At 50.9% G+C, this 19,044-nt stretch overlaps 1 protein-coding gene across 2 annotated transcripts in view; it reads right to left on the bottom strand.

Moving 5' to 3' along the window:
- The window catches only part of LOC118214852 (spondin-1-like), a 134,808-nt gene that overhangs the window by 62,932 nt on the left and 52,832 nt on the right, over positions 1–19,044 (bottom strand). The window lies entirely within an intron of this gene.

The raw sequence follows: 19,044 nt of genomic DNA, 5'->3' as shown, positions 1-19,044 counted from the left end.
GCACACGTCCTCGGGGGCCGACGCTCGGCCGGAAACGGCGGGGTAGGTAAGCTATGGCGAGACCTCGGCGAAATGCGCTAATGACGCGGAAATGCGGACGCGAACGAACGGGAGGCCGCTCCCCCCCCCGGGATGGTGACTGGCTGAGTCCGTGACGTGCGTGGCCGGGCCCGCTCCTGTGCTGGTCCGGTGGAGGCTAGTGAAGAAGGCCCGAAGGGACGTGTGAAGCCTGGGGAGCGGGTTTGGGTTTGGCCCGGAGAACACAGCACCCCGGCCAGGGACAGAGCAGCAGGCTGCTGGGCTGTTATCTCCAATGGCCTCCCTTCAGATCCCCGCCAAGTGGTTTAAGAGTTTAACAGCAATAGTAATAGGATGGGTTACTACAATAGGACTCAGATTTCCTCCATGGATTAGCCATGCAAAAGAGGTTTAAGAGTTTATTTGGACTGCAGTAGTAATAGGACGGGACATTACATTAGGGCTCATAACTATAAATAATAGAAAAAAAAACATTCCAAAAAACCTACTCTTCAAAGGGTCAAATCCCAAATTTCATTAAAAAAAGAAAACTTGAGATCGTTTGTGTTTTGAAAGACAGCTGATGAGCAATCTCTTTAAAAAAAAAAAAAAAAAAAAAAAAAACAATAACAATACTTGTTTGTTTTTGAAAATATAAAAAGCGCCCACGCGGCTCAGACATCGTCGCTAATTCGTGGCGTCGTTTTATCGCCGACGGAATTCACGAAGGGCCACCGGCCAATTGACGCCGAGCCTCTCCTCCGTGATGTCACAGCTATTCCGAATAAACGGCAGGTGCGGTTCCGCGTTACGTCCCGCGAACGTTATTAGAACGAACGCTGAACGTCCCCGACCGTTCATACTCGTCTCCTCCCCACCAGGGCTGCGCGATACATATTCATTATTTTAATCTCGTTAGCGTGGTAATCCCGCCGCGCGTAATGGCTTCCATAGATCAGGCGTCTCGACAAATCGTTTATCTCCGTTTCCCGGGCCGCTGATGTTTCACGGGCCCGGCCCGCGGAATCACATTAGACTGTGAGCTCCTGTGCCACGGAGCTGAACGGAGAGGGATGGGCTTCGGTAGGGAGAGGTATCCAGAGAGGTATCCATAAACTTGAGAGAGAAACCCCCCCCCCCCCCCCACTGAGAAGTTCCTCCTTTCTCACTTCCCCTCGCACCACACTGTCCACAAGACAGCGGAACAAATTACATATTTATTTGTTATAAATATATCGCTATTCGCATCCTGCTAGAAGTTAGCATTCAAGACCACGTCCAGGGAGAGGAGCCTCTCTGTTGTAATTCTTTTGAGATTCTTGGAAGAAACGAGATTGATTTAATGTCATCAGCGTCTTTTTAAACGTATTTATTTTATTTAGTTTGTATTTACGCAGCGCTGACACAAAATATTAAAGAGTTATTATGCGTCATACTAGGCATAATTTAGCAAAGTTGGGATCTCTAATTTCACCAAATGGATACATCTTTTTCCTAGCCACAGAAAGCAACTGTGCTGACTGTAGTTTTTCTCAAATATAATGCAACTGGTCATTAGCTGTCTAATATCACAACACTTTTTAGTCAACACTTTTTGACATTTTTTTAAAATGAATTCATTCCTTGTAATCGTATAGCACTTTTCCCGCCGGTCAGTGGCTCAAAGCGCTTAACAGTGACGAGGGGGAAACTTGCCTCATCCACCACCCATGTGTAGCACCGACCTGGGTGGTGCACGGCAGCCATTTTGCGCCAGAACGCTCGCCACACATCAGCTCAGGTGGAGAAGGAGAGAACAGTTTTTTTTTAAAATTTTTTTTTTTTTTAGAATGATTCTTTTATAAGGGGAAAGTCACAGAGAGCTGTCCCTGCAGTTAAGTGCATGCTAATTTAGTTCAATTCACGTGAAAAGGGTGAAGACTCTCTCACGACTCGCTAACTTGGTCGCAAAACGGTTTCCCTCAAATTCAGCTTTTAGGTTTCAGTCTCCAGCTTTTAATTTTGCTCTCGCTGACAGATGTGTTTTCGAAGACCCGCCGTCCCGTTGTTAAACCAACTCCAGATGCACCTCTCCTGGTTGCACGCCCAGATTAAAACGCTCCACCGTAACGTGATAATTAAAAACATAAAACATCACGACGAAAAAAAAAAAAAAGAAAACGAGGGTGTGAGTTGGCCGATTTTTTTTACGCCGGCCGAGTTTATTGGGCGAAAGTTTTTAATGCTGGTCAGGAGGCGGAAAACGCAGCTGCTGCAGACTCATCAGAAAGAGCGAGCGCGAGCTCGGCCCCCCCCCCCCTCCCTCCGGACGGAAAGATTAACGCGGCGTGAGTAATCCCCGCCGAACGGCGAGGAGCGCGGCGAACCGCGGCCGTGGCGCTAACGGCGAGCGAGCGGAGGGGCAGAAGCGGCGCGGTATCCGAGGGGGGGTGGGGGGGGAGCTAATTTTGTCGAAACGGAGCCCGGTGCACACCGCTGTTGTTCCCGTGCGGCGTCCGGCCTCTCCCTGCCCCCCCTCCCCCCCCGCTTACCGCAGTGGTTATCCGAGGCACTCGGGCGTCCGCGGCGATCGCCAACCCCCCCCTCCCCCGACGCGCTGATTACCGCTATGATTCGCGGCACCTGCCGGAGCTAATGAACAGCCGGCGACTAATCAGGCTCTAATTGGTGCTGGGAGGCATCCTCGGCGCTTCTACCGTTTTCCGTCGACGCCGCTTCGCGCGTGAAACGCGGCGGCTGGCGGTCTCGGCTGCGGTACGCGGAGGCGCGCAGAAGGGCGCGGGATTTCTATCCGGAGCTCGTTTTTATTATCTGTAATCGTTTTTTTAATGCTATTCGACCCGGTTTGGAACGGTCAGTCACAAACGGTCGAACCCGTGCTTGCCGTCTCCGCGCGCAGGGGAGCGGAGACAGGCGCGGGCCCTCCTCTGAAAGCCCGTGATGTCACCGGCGGCTTCTATTGACTCCGCGGCCCACGAGGCGAGCTGCACAGACAGGACTCGGCGGAAGGCGGTTCATGTGCAGCCTTTGGTGGGTAGACTGCGGGTGCCCAACAAACCAGCAGGGGTCACTAGAGAGCAGTAAGATTTGGATCCGGGCTGACTGAACGCTCTATAATACTGGGTGATACTACCAACAGTTATGCTAGTCCTGCTAGTGTACTGGCTATAGTCAGCACTGGCATGGTCCAGATTCAACAGTGTGGCCCAGATTTGACACGTGCGCTAAGGGGTTAACAAATACCAGACTGTGGGGCCCATCCATGCACTAGAACAGTGTCTTAACAGATACCAGACCATAGAGCCCATCCATGCACTAGAACAGTGCCTTAACAGATACCAGACTGTGGGGCCCATCCATGCACTAGAACAGCCTTAACAGATACCAGACCATAGAGCCCATCCATGCACTAGAACAGTGCCTTAACAGATACCAGACTGTGGGGCCCATCCATGCACTAGAACAGCATTAACAGATACCAGACCATAGAGCCCATCCATGCACTAGAACAGTGCCTTAACAGATACCAGACCATGGGGCCCATCCATGCACTAGAACAGTGCCTTAACAGATACCAGACTGTGGGGCCCATCCATGCACTAGAACAGTGCCTTAACAGATACCAGACCGTGGGGCCCATCCATGCACTAGAACAGTGCCTTAACAGATACCAGACCATAGAGCCCATCCATGCACTAGAACAGTGCCTTAACAGATACCAGACCATAGAGCCCATCCATGTACTAGAACAGTGCCTTAACAGATACCAGACCATAGAGCCCATCCATGCACTAGAACAGTGCCTTAACAGATACCAGACCATAGAGCCCATCCATGCACTAGAACAGTGCCTTAACAGATACCAGACCATAGAGCCCATCCATGCACTAGAACAGTGCCTTAACAGCAGCCCCACTTTATTACTTTGGTTTGTATCTTTTATCCCTATATGGGTAAAATTACCCCCAACAGAAAAGTGATTCCAAAGAAAAGTGAAGCAGGCCAGCTATTCATTGGTCAACCGAATGAGCGGGGAAAAGTCCCGGGAACCGCACGGAACATGGCCTGGAGGTGTAACCGGCTGCATTAGCAACCTCGCCAAAGCAGCCATTAAGGGTGTCGCCTCCGCAGGCCTTCCGCGGTCCGCCACCCCCCCTACCGCCCGTGGCCCGCCCGAGGCCCGACGGAGGAGGAGGAGGAGCGTGGGCGGCAGGAAGCACGGTCACGGCGCATCGTCTGTTCGCTCGGCGGCTGCCCTCTCGCGCGGGCGGGCACACACTCAGGCATTTCGGGTCAAGCGGCACCCCTCGAGGGTACGGTGTCGAGGGGCGGGGGGGGGGGGGGAGGCGGGGGTGTACGACGGGGCTGGGGGGTTAGGGGGGATTAAAACTCACATTTTTACGACTGGCTTCCTGTTTACATTATGAGCCAGGGTGCTGCCTGATGCCAGTGTAAAGCAGCACTGACATTTACATCTACATTTACATTTACACTTGCATTTACATGTACATTTACACTTCCATTTACATTTAAATTTGCATTTGCATTTGCACTTGCACTTGCACTTGCACTTGCACTTGCACTTGCACTTGCACTTGCACTTGCACTTGCACTTGCACTTGCACTTGCACTTGCACTTGCATTTAAATTTGCACTTACATTTACATTTAAATTAGCATTCGCATTTACATTTTAGGTGTGTACTGGATCCTCTTATCCAGACTCATGCACAAGGCTTGACACAGTGAAGCCGGACCGGAGGTCTCCAGCTGAAGCACTGCTGTAACAGGGTTTTCATTTTAAAAAATAAGGCATATTCATTAGGAGCGTACCGGAGACCAAACAGCATATTCGGATATGCGGACGGAGTGTAGCACAGTAGGTAAGGAACTGGGCTTGTAACCGAAAGGTCGCAGGTTCGATTCCCGGGTAGGACACTGCCGTTGTACCCTTGAGCAAGGTACTTAACCGGAATTTCTTCAGTATATATGCAGCTGTATAAATGGATACAATGTAAAATGCTATGTAAAAAAAAAAACGCTATGTAAGTCGCTCTGGATAAGAGCGTCTGCTAAATGCCTGTAATGTAATGTAATGGATATGCGCAAACGACGTGTTGCGTACAGACGCTGCATTTTCTCTTCCCGAAGTTGATAAATGACAGTCGTGAGACGGGACGGGCGGAAAAAGTGAGCGTTGTGCAGAAAACGAAACCACGGTGATTTGTCGCGCATAATAAAACATGGCCTCCGAATGCATTTCTCCGCAAACGCGTGGCAGATAATAACGATGCAAGGCAAACGTATGCCCCCCGGTCGGCAGACAAGCAATACCCCCCCCCCGTCCCCCGTGCCCCCCCCCCCACTGAATACAGACACAGATACGGGTATGGATACAGCTACAGGAAACAGATGGTCTATTTACGGTCACTTACCGTAACCTCTTAAGACCGGCCACAAGGAAAATGTTTCAATGTTTCAGTTTGGCATGAACAAGTTGTTCTAGAATACTGCCAACAGATTTAGAAATGCACTGTTACATATTTATATTGTAGAGGTATCCTATAAAACAATAACAACAACAACAATAATAATAATAATAATAATAATAACAACACTGTTGTGGCACCTTTCTTTATGTTGGCTTTAGGGGCTTCACAGAAAAATATAAGCAACACAAAATGATGTAATAAAAAAACAGCTCCAAGAAAACACAAAAACTTCAATAATATGAACATAGCAAATGATCAGAAATAAACAAAATGAAGATGAAATGAATAAAATCAACAGTAAAGATGAATTAACAATAAAAGCAACCCAAATGAATTGAAAGTGAATGTAAAATTAATGTTTTCGATCAAAAAGTTTTAAACTAGCTACTGCCGGTGCATCCGTGGTCTGCAGAAACAGGCTCCACCCCAGTCATATGTGAGGAAGAAGAAGAGAAAGAGGAAGATTCACCTGTTCTTTTGTAGTGAACTGGTCTGACACAGAGAAGTCCAGGAGAGGCAGACCAAAGGTCACAACTGGGATAATCTTTTTTTTTTTTAAAGTTCAGCAATGTATTATGGTGCCAAGCCATCTGATAGCATTCAAAATAGTTTAAAAAATTTAAATATCGATTTTAAAATCGATTCTTAAACAGGCAGCTGGTGCACAGATGCACTTGGGTAATATGAGCTATATTCCTTACTTTGGTCAGTAGTCTTGCAGCAGCATTTTGAAGAAACTGTCAGGAAACTATCTTTCAGTAATGTTTCAATACTTTGGAAGGCCAGAGACACAATACCAATACCACACAAATATGATAATTAATTTTTCAGTGTCAGACTGTGAAAGTAATCGTGTGTTAACTCAACATAATAACTTTTTGATAATTATTTTAGTAACGGTTCCCATATGGGACTAAAAGACCAAATCTGAAGCTAAGATTACCCATAGGATTCTCATCACCGGCTGAGCTTCTAATGCCAAGGAGCCTAGATTACAAATTATCACTTTGATCATTTAAATTTCTGTCTTGTCCAGAGACGAAGCTTATGGAAATGTAGACATTCAAATGTTTTCTATGTTCTTTTGACATTCTACAATACAGTCATACAACGTTATACAATCACTGAGCAATATTTCAGCTAATGCTGTCATGATTGTCGATAAACCTTGATGAACGAAAGCCTCAGGCATATACCTCCTGAGACCCACTCGTTTCTGTCCTCTGCAGGGGACATGAGTCACTGGTCTTGGTAGGAAATTTCTCAACGCGTAAGTCACCTCTGCAGCCCAGTACAGCGTACGGATGCACGCGCAGACCGTCTAAACCGACAGAGCCACGGATACGCTCCATGACAGAGCCGAAATGGCTCCAGAGCCAAAATGGCTCCAGAGCCGAAATGGCTCCAGAGCCGAAATGGCTTCGGCGCCTTCAGGACCACGTTTCCAGAAACCGCACGGAGTCCGACAGCCTCACAGTGTCCCCGAGGCGGAAGAACGGGGAGCAACTCGCGCCGACAAGCGGTAACAGCTGGAGAGATTTACTCTCCGCGCGCTCCCACACCTGCTCGCCGCGGCGCTAATAGCGACGCCAGAAAGATCGTCGCCTCGCATTACTATGCAAATACCTGCCGTTTATTCCGTCCATTAGCGCTCGGAGAGAAGCCTTCTCGTTTTTTTTTTTTTCCATCCCGCACTCAGCTGTGCGGATGACTCATTCGGAAGAGTGCCCCTTTCCCGTCCATTTCAGAAACGAAACAGCAAAACCAACGGCAAAAAAAACCAAGGCTGTGTCGTTGCGAGACGATGCGTTCGATTATTTGACGAGAACCCTGATTGTGATGATTATGACAACCACGATAATTACTATCACCATAACCATGATCATTTTTTAATCACAATAACTGTTCATCAGAATAATTTGACAAAGACCTTGATTATGACGATTGTGTTGATCACGGTAATTATCATCGCATGATAATTTTAAAAAAAATCAAGATAATTATTCATTGCAATGATTATGATCTTACAGACTCTGACATCACACAGGCCATACATCATTTGACCTTTTTTTGGGGTTACTGTGACAGTAACCCCAAAACCCTGAGTTTCTTCATGCCTACAGTAATACCGGTCGGTGTCAAATGGCATTGGAAAACCTGTGTTGAAACCGTTTTCAGGAAGTGACATCAGAAACAACAGTAACCATGAAAATGCCTGAGAGTGCAGTTGTAGGCATTAGACCAGATATTCCTGCCACACAAGCAGTAAGCTGTTATGCAACAGTACACGATTGCCCGTGCACTACATTGCAGTGGACCTTGCTCAAGGGCGCAACGGCAGTGTCCTCCCCAGGAATCGAACCTGCGACCTTCAGGTTACAAGACCAGCTCCCTACCCAACATGAGAACGCTATCACAATCAGAAGAGCCCCCTGAACCCGAGAGGAAGCAGGGAGCCCTCCCGCAGAGCGAGCCGCCCAATCGGACGAACCCGCCGATCCCCCTAACGAGAGGCGTTCGTCTGATGTCGCAATCAAAGCGAACTCAAAAGTACGCGAACGATCTCGCAATGCTATTAATAGCGAGGGAAAAAAGGAAAGCTCAAAACTCCGTCTGAATCCACACGCTCTCGCGCAACCCTCGGGCGTTAATTAAAGTCCCGTTGACATTTTTTTTAAAAATTTTTGTCGTTTTTTTTTTCCTCACAGGTGAAAGCGATGTTTCGGATACGCGCAGGCACAGCTCGTAAGTGTTCGAACGCGCAAGACGCGGGTTTCTGGGCAAGCGACGATAAAACGAAGAAAACGAACGAGAAAGAAATCCCGCGCCTCCCACCCGCAACTTAAAAACGACGGCGGGTCTCAGGGCCCCGAGCTGATTCGCTGACGGCGGCGTTTCCGCGGCGACGTCTTCTCTCCGAGGCCTGCGGTCGAGCCGGACGCCTCGAGCCGAGCGGACCGCACATTCATCAACGAGGAGGGGGGCGGGATGGGGGGGGGGGGACGAGGCCGCGTCGAAAAGAGCACCGTCCGAACAACGCCATGTGATGCGAACCCCCCGGAACATCGATCGAACCCGCCGCCTTCGAACGGAGCCGTCCGTTAAATCAGAGGTAGCGGAGCGCAAAGCACCCCCGGGAGCCCCCCCCCACCCCCGACCCCCCCACCCACCAACCCCCCGACCGCCGCGGCGGCTTTTGATCTGAGATCGAACGCCGCTACAAAGAGCGCCATCAAAGGCTCCGGACATCAGAGGGGGAACCGCGAGATGAAGTCGTCTCCGCGGGCGCCTCGATCCGCGAGCGACAGCGATACTCAACCGTCAAAAAACCTGACCCCCCCCCCCCCCTCCTCTCTCATCGAACGTCCGGATGCCGTCCGGGTGGACGGAAAGACGGACCGGCGAGGACGAGAGACGAGGGGAGAGGGAAGGGGAAGGGGAGACGCGGCGGCCGCCGTTCTCGACCGCGCCCCGTCGTCACGCCGACCGCTCGATCCTCGCGGTGGAAATTTGATTCGTCCTCCCGTGGGAGGGCCGCCGCCGGGTTCGAGGGGGGTTTTCCTGGAAACGATTCGAACGCGAATTAGAGAGAATTTCCGTGAAACTCTTTATGAATCGCTTCAAAGGGGAGGGGGAGGGGGAGGGGGCGGGGGCGGGAGGGGGGGGGCGGAGGGGGGATGGGGGCACTTCACGGATCGCTAAGTGGCCGCTGTGTAAGGACGGGCGGGCCGGTGCACGCTCGTGTGTGGAATTCTGCCGTAGAGTCTGCCTTCTGTAAGTAGAAAAGGCCTCAGTCATATCCCCTCCTCATTTCTATACCCTGCGGGGGGGACATGAGTCACTGGTGCTAAGAACCATGTATTCTACCCAGCTGGAACCTACGCCACAAGAGACATTCAATACTAATATACATATATATATATAGGTTTTTTTTCACTGCAACACTGTTTTCGTCATCCAAGACACTTGTATTAAGTTAAAATTTTTAAATACTGACAGGGAGGATATACCAATCGAAATATAGCACATGGCCTTGTGATGTCACAGTGACCTGTCCAATGGGAAGACGGACTAAGTCAAACAACAGTGAAACCAGGTCTGGTTATGGTCTCATCCGGAGGCGGAGCAGAGCGGAGTTGTCGAGCGGAGTTGTCAGGCCCGTTTGCTGTGAGAGGCTCTGTCAGCTCTCACACCCCTGTAGCACCGCTACTGATAATGAGCTGTGGCACGGTCTGAAACACACACACACACGCACGCACACACGCAACCTCACACACACACACGCACACGCACACACACACACACCCGCCCTCACACACACACACATACACACACACACACTCGCCCTAACACACACATACACACACACACACACACACACGCACACACACACACACCCGCCCTCACACACACACACACACACACACACACACCCGCCCTCACACACACACACACACACACACACACCCGCCCTCACACACACACACACACACACACACCCGCCCTCACACACACACACACACACACACACACACACACACCCGTCCTCACACACACACACACACACACACACACCCGCCCTCACACACATACACACACACACACACCCGCCCTCACACATACACCCGCCCTCACAAACACAGACACAGACAGACACACACAGAACTCCGCAGGTGCAGCCTGTCATGTCGTCCCGGGCTGAATTGCAGGCCCTTGCCGCCCGGCTTGACTGCTCGGCCCCAATTAGGCTAACCCTTCTCATCTGTCAGCAGCTGTCGCCCCCCCCCACCGAGCCGTCAGTGTGCCCCCCCCCCCCCCAGGCCCCCCAGCGCCTGACAGCAGCCCGGTCTGCGCACTGGAATAACTCCCGTTTTCACGCGTCTCTCTGGGAGGGGCAACTTCACCCCCCAACAAATAATGCTATCAGACTGTACGCCTGCTGGGCCACCTCACCTCAGACGTGCACACACACCCACACACACTCACACACACACACACCCACACACATACTCACACACACACTCACACTCACACACACATACACACTCACACACACACTCACACACATACACACACACACACACACACATACTCATACACCCACACACATACTCACACACATACACACTCAAACATACCCACACACATACACACTCACAAACATACACACTCACACACATACTCACACACCCACACACACTCACACACACACACATACTCACTCACGCTCACACACATACTCACACACACACACACTCACACATACTCACACACCCACACACATACACACTCACACACACACTCACACACGTACACAGACACACATACACACTCACACACATACACACACACTCACACGCATACACACTCACACACACACACACACACTCACACACATACACACTCACACACACACACACACACACTCACACACACACATACACACACACACACACAAACGCACACACACACGCTTCTCCTCTGCGAGTCGCGAGCCGAGGGAAGGAGAGGAGAGAAGCGGAGCGGCGGAGGAGAGGAGAGACTGACAGCTTCCCCCCCAAAACAAGACTCATTATTTCAGAACAAGCTGAGTCTGTGCCAGCCAGCCTGTCACACACACACACACACACACACACACCACCAGCACAGCCACTGCCGCGGCGACAGTCACGCAGACATCACAATCACGCGTCACTCGCAAGACAGGAAATGAGTCATTAAGCTCGGCTGCATTGTGGCATTACGGGGGAAAAAAAAAACCCCGACGTCTTTCTCCGCGCGTCTCCCCGCGCACCGATGTCGGCCCCGCGTTTCGACCGGCGGCGGATTGAGACGTCTCGCTAATTACTCGCCGTCACGAAGGCTTCGCGGCACACACACCGCGGCTAACGGGACGCCGCCGGCCCGCGCGCTCTAATTAACTCGAAGTTTCGACGGGAGCGTAGCACAGCGGGTAAAGGAACTTGGGCTCGTAACCCGAAAGGTCGCAGGTTCGATTCCCGGGTAAGGACACTGCCGTTGTTACCCTTGAGCGAGGTACTTAACCGGAATTGCTTCAGTATATATCCAGCTGTATAAATGGATACAATGTAAAATGCTATGTAAAAAGTTGTGTAAGTCGCTCTGGATAAGAGCGTCCGCTAAACGCCTGTAATGTAAATGTGATGTTCGGACGTTTCAACGACGCAAACAGAAGGGGGACCGTTTCGGAAGGCGAAGGAGGAACGCCGAGGGGCGGACGTCCGGCGGCTTTCGGGAAGACCGCGCCGCCGATTCTCGGGCTGTCCCGTCGCCGTCCCGACGGTCGGTCGGTCGGCCGGGGCGTTTCCGTTTAGCGCTACGTTTCGCCGACGGGAGAGCCCGGAGCCGACTCGGTTTGTCGAGGGGGAGGTGGGGGGGAGCGTTGCGCCTTTCCGATCTCCCCATCGACAGTGGAAGAAAAATGGAAAAGAACAGAGGGGAGGTTAGCCGGTAATAGAAAAGTGTGTCGCGCCAACGCCTGCACTGCCTCTTAAAAGAAAAACATCGAGAAACACAGAAGGCTATTTAGACATCTCTCTGCCCACTGGCTTTCATCGTTTTCTTTTTTTTTTTCGATCTGGCCTGAAGTCCACCTCTCTCCTGCCAAAACCCGAAAAAAAACAGCCATTACTGACAATTACTGCCTCCAACACGGAGGCTGGAACCTGATATTATTACTTCCTGACATCTCCATCCAGGTTCCAGTCTTAAAACTGCTTATTACTCCACATTCCCGTCATCTTGAATTAAATTAGGCTCTTTTATTTGTTTGTTTTTGAAATCTTCGGTGCCATTCTAATTATAAATGGGGGCGCGAACACGTCCGACTCGCCGGTTTCCTTGACAACCCGTTAAGGCACGACCGGCGCTTTGACCGCGAAATGTCGACCCGCGCCGTCGTCGAGCCCTTTTGGGACCGACGCGGCGGTGACATCACCTCGGGCTCGGCGGACCCAGAGCTCCCCGGGGCGGGGTTTCCCTGCGCGCTTGGGGAGGGGGGGGGGAATAACGTCACCGCGGCAACGAGGCAGCCGGCTCCATCGCTCGCGACCCCTGCTGTGATTTACAGCACCGTGAGGTCGAGGGTCGAAGGGCACGAAGGGTTATGCTACAGGTCACGTGGGCTGGCGTGCGAATATGTGACCGCTACAAAAATGGTTTATTTATGTAACACATTTTTTTGGATATTGAAAGCAATTAAGAAATCTTGGGGCGTACAGGAGTCAGTTTTAACACAGTTTTAGCATACACATCTCACGACTCTCTCGACTCACAAGTGTATTACTGTGCAATCGGTGAGCAGGCAAAGAAAGAGCTGAGCAGCCAATTACTTTTGGTCTCCTAAAATGGGGGAACTACATATAAAAGGCCTGAAATCCCTACATGGATCACTGGAGTGACACTGTTAAATTAAACCTGACAGTCTGCACTTTAACCTCACACTCATTGGTTCATTTCAAATCCAATGTACTGGAGTACAGAGCCAAAACAAAACAAAAAAAAAAATTGTGTGACTGTCCAAATACTTATGGACTGAACTGTATGTCTGAAAAGTCTTAATTTACTTTAATTTACAGCGTTCATGTAAAACCTAAGAAGAAACCTAAGAACAAAACAGTAAATGCTACAAACACTGAAAATATGTCTATCCAGCACACACAACGAACAGTGAAATGTTTCTCTAGAGAAAACACAAACACACAGACATTTTGCTCCAAAAATAACCCTCGTGATAACTTTTTATAGAACTTACGAGAGCGTCGTATTAGCACATACGCTCGGCTAGTCACGACACGAGTTATGTAAATTAATAAAGGGCACAGTTATTAAATTTGTTCATTTGTTCAGTGCTACCTTCCACTAGAGTATAAAACATCTGGCCCACTGACAATGCCCCCCAAGTTTATTAATAAGAATAATTAGAATAGCATAATTCCTTCCCTCTCGGTGGAACCTGGATGTGTTTCCCGGGAGATCGCTAAGCAATGTCGGTGGTGAGCTTCTGCAGAAGTGAGCTCCCCCCCCTCTTAGCTCTCCAAGGCTTCGAGATAAATGAAACCAAAGGCTCCGTGTAACGAAAATTCGGTTCCTTAATTATCGCGTTAAAAACACCCGGGACAGGAAGCGGGACCGTCGAAGCAGCCGGGGACCGCCTCCGGAGCTTTGGGTTGATTAGCGTTCCCTAGCGAAAGTAGCCTCAGTCGGGGAAGGGAACGATAGGTATGTAAAAAGTGTCCCCACAATGCATCCGAATGATGAACTTTAGTGTTCCCCTATAGAGCATCGTACGCCTATTGGGAGCGTGCGTGTGTTTGTGTGTGTGTGTGGGTGCATGTGTGTGTATGTATGTGTGTTTGTGTGTGTATGTGTGTGTGTGTGCGCGTGCCAGTGCGTGTGGATGTGTATGTGTGTATGGGTGTGTGTGTGTGTGTGTATGTGTGTGGGTGTGTGTGTGTATGTGTGCGGGTGTGTGTGTATGTGTGCGGGTGTGTGTGCGTGTGCGAGTGTGTGTGTGTATTTGTGTGTGTGTGCGTGTGTGTGTGTATGTGCGTGTGCGAGTGTGTGTGCGTATGCCTGTCCGTTCGGAGGGATTCGGGGAAGCCGGGGGGGGGGGGGGGGGGTGAGAGCAGTCGTTGAGGCTTTTCTGCTGAGTCCAGGTTGTCTGCCAGGCCGTGCGCGGGGTGTCCGTGCGTTTAGCCTGAGTGATGGGAGCTCTTTCAGGGACTCCAGCGCAGGCCCCGGGGGACTCTCCCAGCCGAGCTCCACGGCGCGCAGACAACCGTCAGAAAGCCCTCCCAGCCCGGCGCTCATTAGCATAGGGAGAAACACGGCGGCTAACGGCCGCTATCGAAACGGATTTATGAGGCCAGGCCTCGTGAATGAAACAACCCCGGCCCGTGACGCGGGGTCCGTTGTGTTTACGCAGCCTCGCGTTACGGCGGTTTTACGAGCGGCGAGACGCAGACGGGTCCCCCCCTGGCGCATCTCCCTGAATCTCAAACCCAGAACTCTCTCTTTTCTTCTTCTCCTGCCTGGGAATGGGCACTTTGCAGTTCCCGTGGGTATGAGACGGGAAGCGAACGGCGATAGAAGCGCGTCCGCGTTAGCGTCCACGTTAGTGTCCGCATTAGCGTCCGCGTTAGTGTCCGCGTTAGCGTCCGTGTTAGCGTCCACGTTAGCTGTGGACGCAAGGTCAGTGTGTAAGTGCTGTTACATCACATTACATTACATTACATTACAGGCATTTAGCAGACGCTCTTATTCAGAGCGACTTACACAGCTTTTACATAGCATTTTACATTGTATCCATTTATACAGCTGGATATATACTGAAGCAATTCCGGTTAAGTACCTTTCTCAAGGATACAACGGCAGTGTCTTTACCTGGGAATCGAACCTGCGACCTTTCGGTTACAAGCCCAGTTCCTTACCCACTATATCACGTGCGTGATGTAATGCTGAAGAGAGAGGAAGTCCCAAAGGAAGCAAACTAAGGGTGCTTTCTCAGGAGGAAACCGGAAACTGATCCGTTAAAAGGCTGGCCGTTCAACCGTGTACAATAATAGCGCTGCAAACGCAGATGTGGTCCGGCAGAATTCAGCGCCGGCTCTAGGATTTTGTTGGCAAGAAACAAGAAACACAAACACAGACCGGGGGTGGAGGAAGCAATTGTGGACGGACGGACGGACGGACGGACGGACGGATGGAGGGGTGGGCGGGCGGGGGCGGGGAACCGGTGGCTGCACGCAAATAAATAACAACACCACACAACATTACATTACAGGCATTCAGCAGACGCTCCTATCCAGAGCGACTTACACAACTTGTACTTAGCATTTACACTGCATGCATTAATACCGAAGCAATGCAGGTACCGCAAGGGTACAACAGCAGTGTCCTACCGGGAAATAGAGCCTGTGACCTTTTAGGTTATAAGACCAGCACCTTACCCATTATACTACACAGTGTTCCGAAAAAAAAGAACATTTTTCCATTGTGTGGCCCAGGGACGGCTGTGGGTGTAACTCCGAGTTCAAAAAAACGATTTTTTTTTAACCCGATTGGTGGGGGTCTTTTTAGAACGCGTTCCTCCTCTTGGGGGCGCTAGGAGGCGCGTACGCGCTGAGGAAGGCCGAGAGCCAGTCGCGGTGCCGAAAGCCGCCGCGGCTGGCTTCTCCTCGCTCCCGGCGTGGTGCGAGTGCTCTGGAGAGGGCAGAGGCGGGGCCTCCGAAAGGGGCGGCCGCCGTTGGCTCTGAAGTAGAGGGGGCGGGGCCGATGAAACAGGAAGGCTGGAAATTTTGAGAGTCTAAATTCGGCGGCGGGGATTTCGTCCGGGTGAAAGGCGTCTCTTCGTAAACGCAGGCGCAGCCCCGCTTCGACGACGGGCTATCGTTGCCGCGGCGCCCTAAATTTTGGCGGCGGGTACTTATTTCGTTTTCAAACCGCCAAACAAAATCATCCACTTCTGAACCCCCCCCCCCCCGCCCCGCATGATTATTATTGTTATTTGTTTTTGAAATATCGGTTATTTTATGTTTTAATGGTGCTGCTGAAGCTTCAGTCACACACAGTTAGTTTTACAGCAGGCAGGCCTGCTCTCCATCTCTCTCTTTCTCACTCTCTGTCTCTCCCCCCTCTCTATCCCTCCCTCTCTGCCTCTCCCTCTCTCAATCTCTACCTCTCTATCTTTCTCCCTCCCTCTCTGCCTCTCCCTCTCTCAATCTCTATCCCTCTATTTCTCTCTTTCCCTCTCTCCCCCTGTCGATCTCTCTTTACCTGAATCCCTATCTCTCCCTCTCTCTCTGTTTCTTTTTTATTTCTTTGGGGGGTACACTGTTCTCAAACCCGCTTCGCCCGGACATTCCCGTGATAAATTAGCGAACCGCCGCCACCTCCGTCAGAGAGACTCTCTACCCTCCCGCCACCGCGACCAGGCCCTCCGCCAGAGAGACTCTCTACCCTCCCGCCTCCGCGACCAGGCCCTCCGCCAGAGAGACTCTCTACCCTCCCGCCTCCGCGACCAGGCCTCCGTCAGAGAGACTCTCTGCCCTCCCGCCACCGCGACCAGGCCTCCGTCAGAGAGACTCTCTGCCCTCCCGCCACCGCGACCAGGCCTCCGTCAGAGAGACTCTCTGCCCTCCCGCCTCCGCGACCAGGCCCTCCGTCAGAGAGACTCTCTACCCTCCCACCACCGCGACCAGGCCTCCGTCAGAGAGACGAGCTCTCCGCTGTCCGCCCTCCCGGCGCCGCGAACCCCGCCACATCCCAATCAGCGGCTTCGCGGAAATCGCTCTCTCTCTCTCTCTCTCTCAGAGCGGCCCCCCGCCTCTCACCGTTGCGAGCAACCTTACGACTCATCGAACATAAACGGCTGCTCAGTGACAGCAGTAGACTTCGCCACCGCTCGCACAGAGCCCCCCACACGTCCTTGCGTCTGCGCGACCGCTGGACCTCTTCTGACAGTTTGTCGTTTTTTTTTTAAAATAGTTATTTATCCGTTTTTAGCCGAGGCCTACGCGGAAGGACGCTATGTTACCTGCTACGTGCACCCTTCCACCCCCAAATAAAACGGGGGGACACGTCGACAGCTCTGTCTCATTAAATAACCCCGAACAAGGCCTTATTCTGAACGTGGCACGTTCTGATTAAGACACGTTCTATATGCCGATATCATTTGGGCTACTGGTGTGCTATTTGGGCATGTATACAGCCTGTATTCGGAATATCCATCTCAACCAGGTAGCTATGCTAACAATAGCTAGCAGCACCTGCGGCCTGAGGGTGTTGTTTACGGTCAGCACTGCTCTTTCCAGGCGTTTGCTTTCTAATACGACCTAGACATCTGCCAGTTCACAGGGCGCAGCAAAGATAGAATATATCTTTGGACGGGAGGGGAGAAACTGTCGTACTTTTAGACATTTCGTGAAGGTAAAGAGCGCGAGGGACGTAGCGTCACGCGGCCAATTTGCGCTTAATCATCTGGCCACGCGCGGCCGCGCGCAAACGGGGATATTAAACGGACGTTCGTTTCTCGGTAGCCATGGAAACGGCTCGATCGGAATATCGCCTCATTCTGAATGAAACCCGATGAGCGGAATATTGTGCTGCGCATATTGATCCAGGTGAAGAACGGTTCGTGCTACTAACATGGGGTTCCGAACAGGGTTCTATGGCTCGTCTCAGGGGAACCTGAGGACGGAGTGTAGTAGAGTGGGTAGGGAACTGGGCTTGTAACCGAAAGGTCGCAGGTTCGATTCCCGGGTAAGGACACTGCCGTTGTTACCCTTGAGCAAGGTACTTAACCTGCATTGCTTCAGTATATATCCAGCTGTATAAATGGATACAATGTAAAAATGCTATGTAAAAAAGTTGTGTAAGTCGCTCTGGATAAGAGCGTCTGCTAAATGCCTGTAATGTAATGTAACCTTTTTTGTTATTTCATGGAACGCACTAAGGTAGTTGTGAAAAGAGTGAAAAGTCTCCCGGATTGAACCATGTTTCCCAACTATAAACCTTGAATGGGTTAGAATGGGCTCCTCTGTGGAGATACAGAGCAGCCCTTTTGGAGCCATTTTGTAGGGCGCTTCTCCCGATGTCAAAAAGTTGCTCGGCCAATCACAGTGGCCGTAAAGTGACACGTTTAGGACCTCAGCACTGGCGTGTCGGGATAGGAGTAGGAGTTTGTCGTCTTACATCTGGCTGTTTTCTTCCCCCCCCCCCATTTCTGCTCTGGGGCGGCAGTGTAGTATAATGGCTAAGGAGTTGGTCTTGTAACCTAAAGGTCGCCAGTTCGATTCCCTGGTAGGACACTGCCGTTGTACCCTTGAGCAAGGTATTTAACCTGCATTGCTCCAGTACATATCCAGCTGTATAAATGGATGCAGTGTAAATGCTGTGTAAAAGTTGTGTAAGTCGCTCTGGATAAGAACGTCTGCTAAATGCCTGTAATGCTCATTTTTCTCCCAGATAAGCAGCTTCTCCCAGATAAACCCAAACTTGCCACATTTCGTCAGTCCAATCTGAATCGAGAGCAAGTTGATCAGCATTACGCCGAGGTACTGCGTTCTTACTCACGGTACTTTCGATACAAATTTTTATTTTTAAAAATCTAACGAAACCGTTATTTGTTTCAGCTCCGACTGAAACGAAAGTTTGACCATACGAAAGAGACGCCCAATGGAATTTAACCTTCCCTATAGGTAGGCAAACATGAAGAAGCCAACTCCCTTAAAATATTATTTGCGGACGTGCTCAGTTTTTGGGGCAATAAAGGATAAGTTAACACGACTCAGGTTTACCGGTCTTGGCTTTGCGTTCCTGTTGCTTCGTTTAACCTGATTACATTTATTCACATGACGATATCGCTCTTTCTCCGACACCACCGTGCTTTCTGATTACACGCTGGAATTGAAATGAATTCAAACAACTAGAAGATCTATTTGCAACAGAACCCCTTCCTATTGTTACGGCACGCAGGCATTCTGAAACGTGGAAGTTTCCGGAATCTCTGCCCC

Source organism: Anguilla anguilla, chromosome 16, assembly GCF_013347855.1.
Source record: "Anguilla anguilla isolate fAngAng1 chromosome 16, fAngAng1.pri, whole genome shotgun sequence".
NCBI classification, from domain to species: domain Eukaryota; kingdom Metazoa; phylum Chordata; class Actinopteri; order Anguilliformes; family Anguillidae; genus Anguilla; species Anguilla anguilla.
Note: the sequence above shows the minus strand (reverse complement) of the source record. Positions and strands in the feature narration are given on the sequence as shown.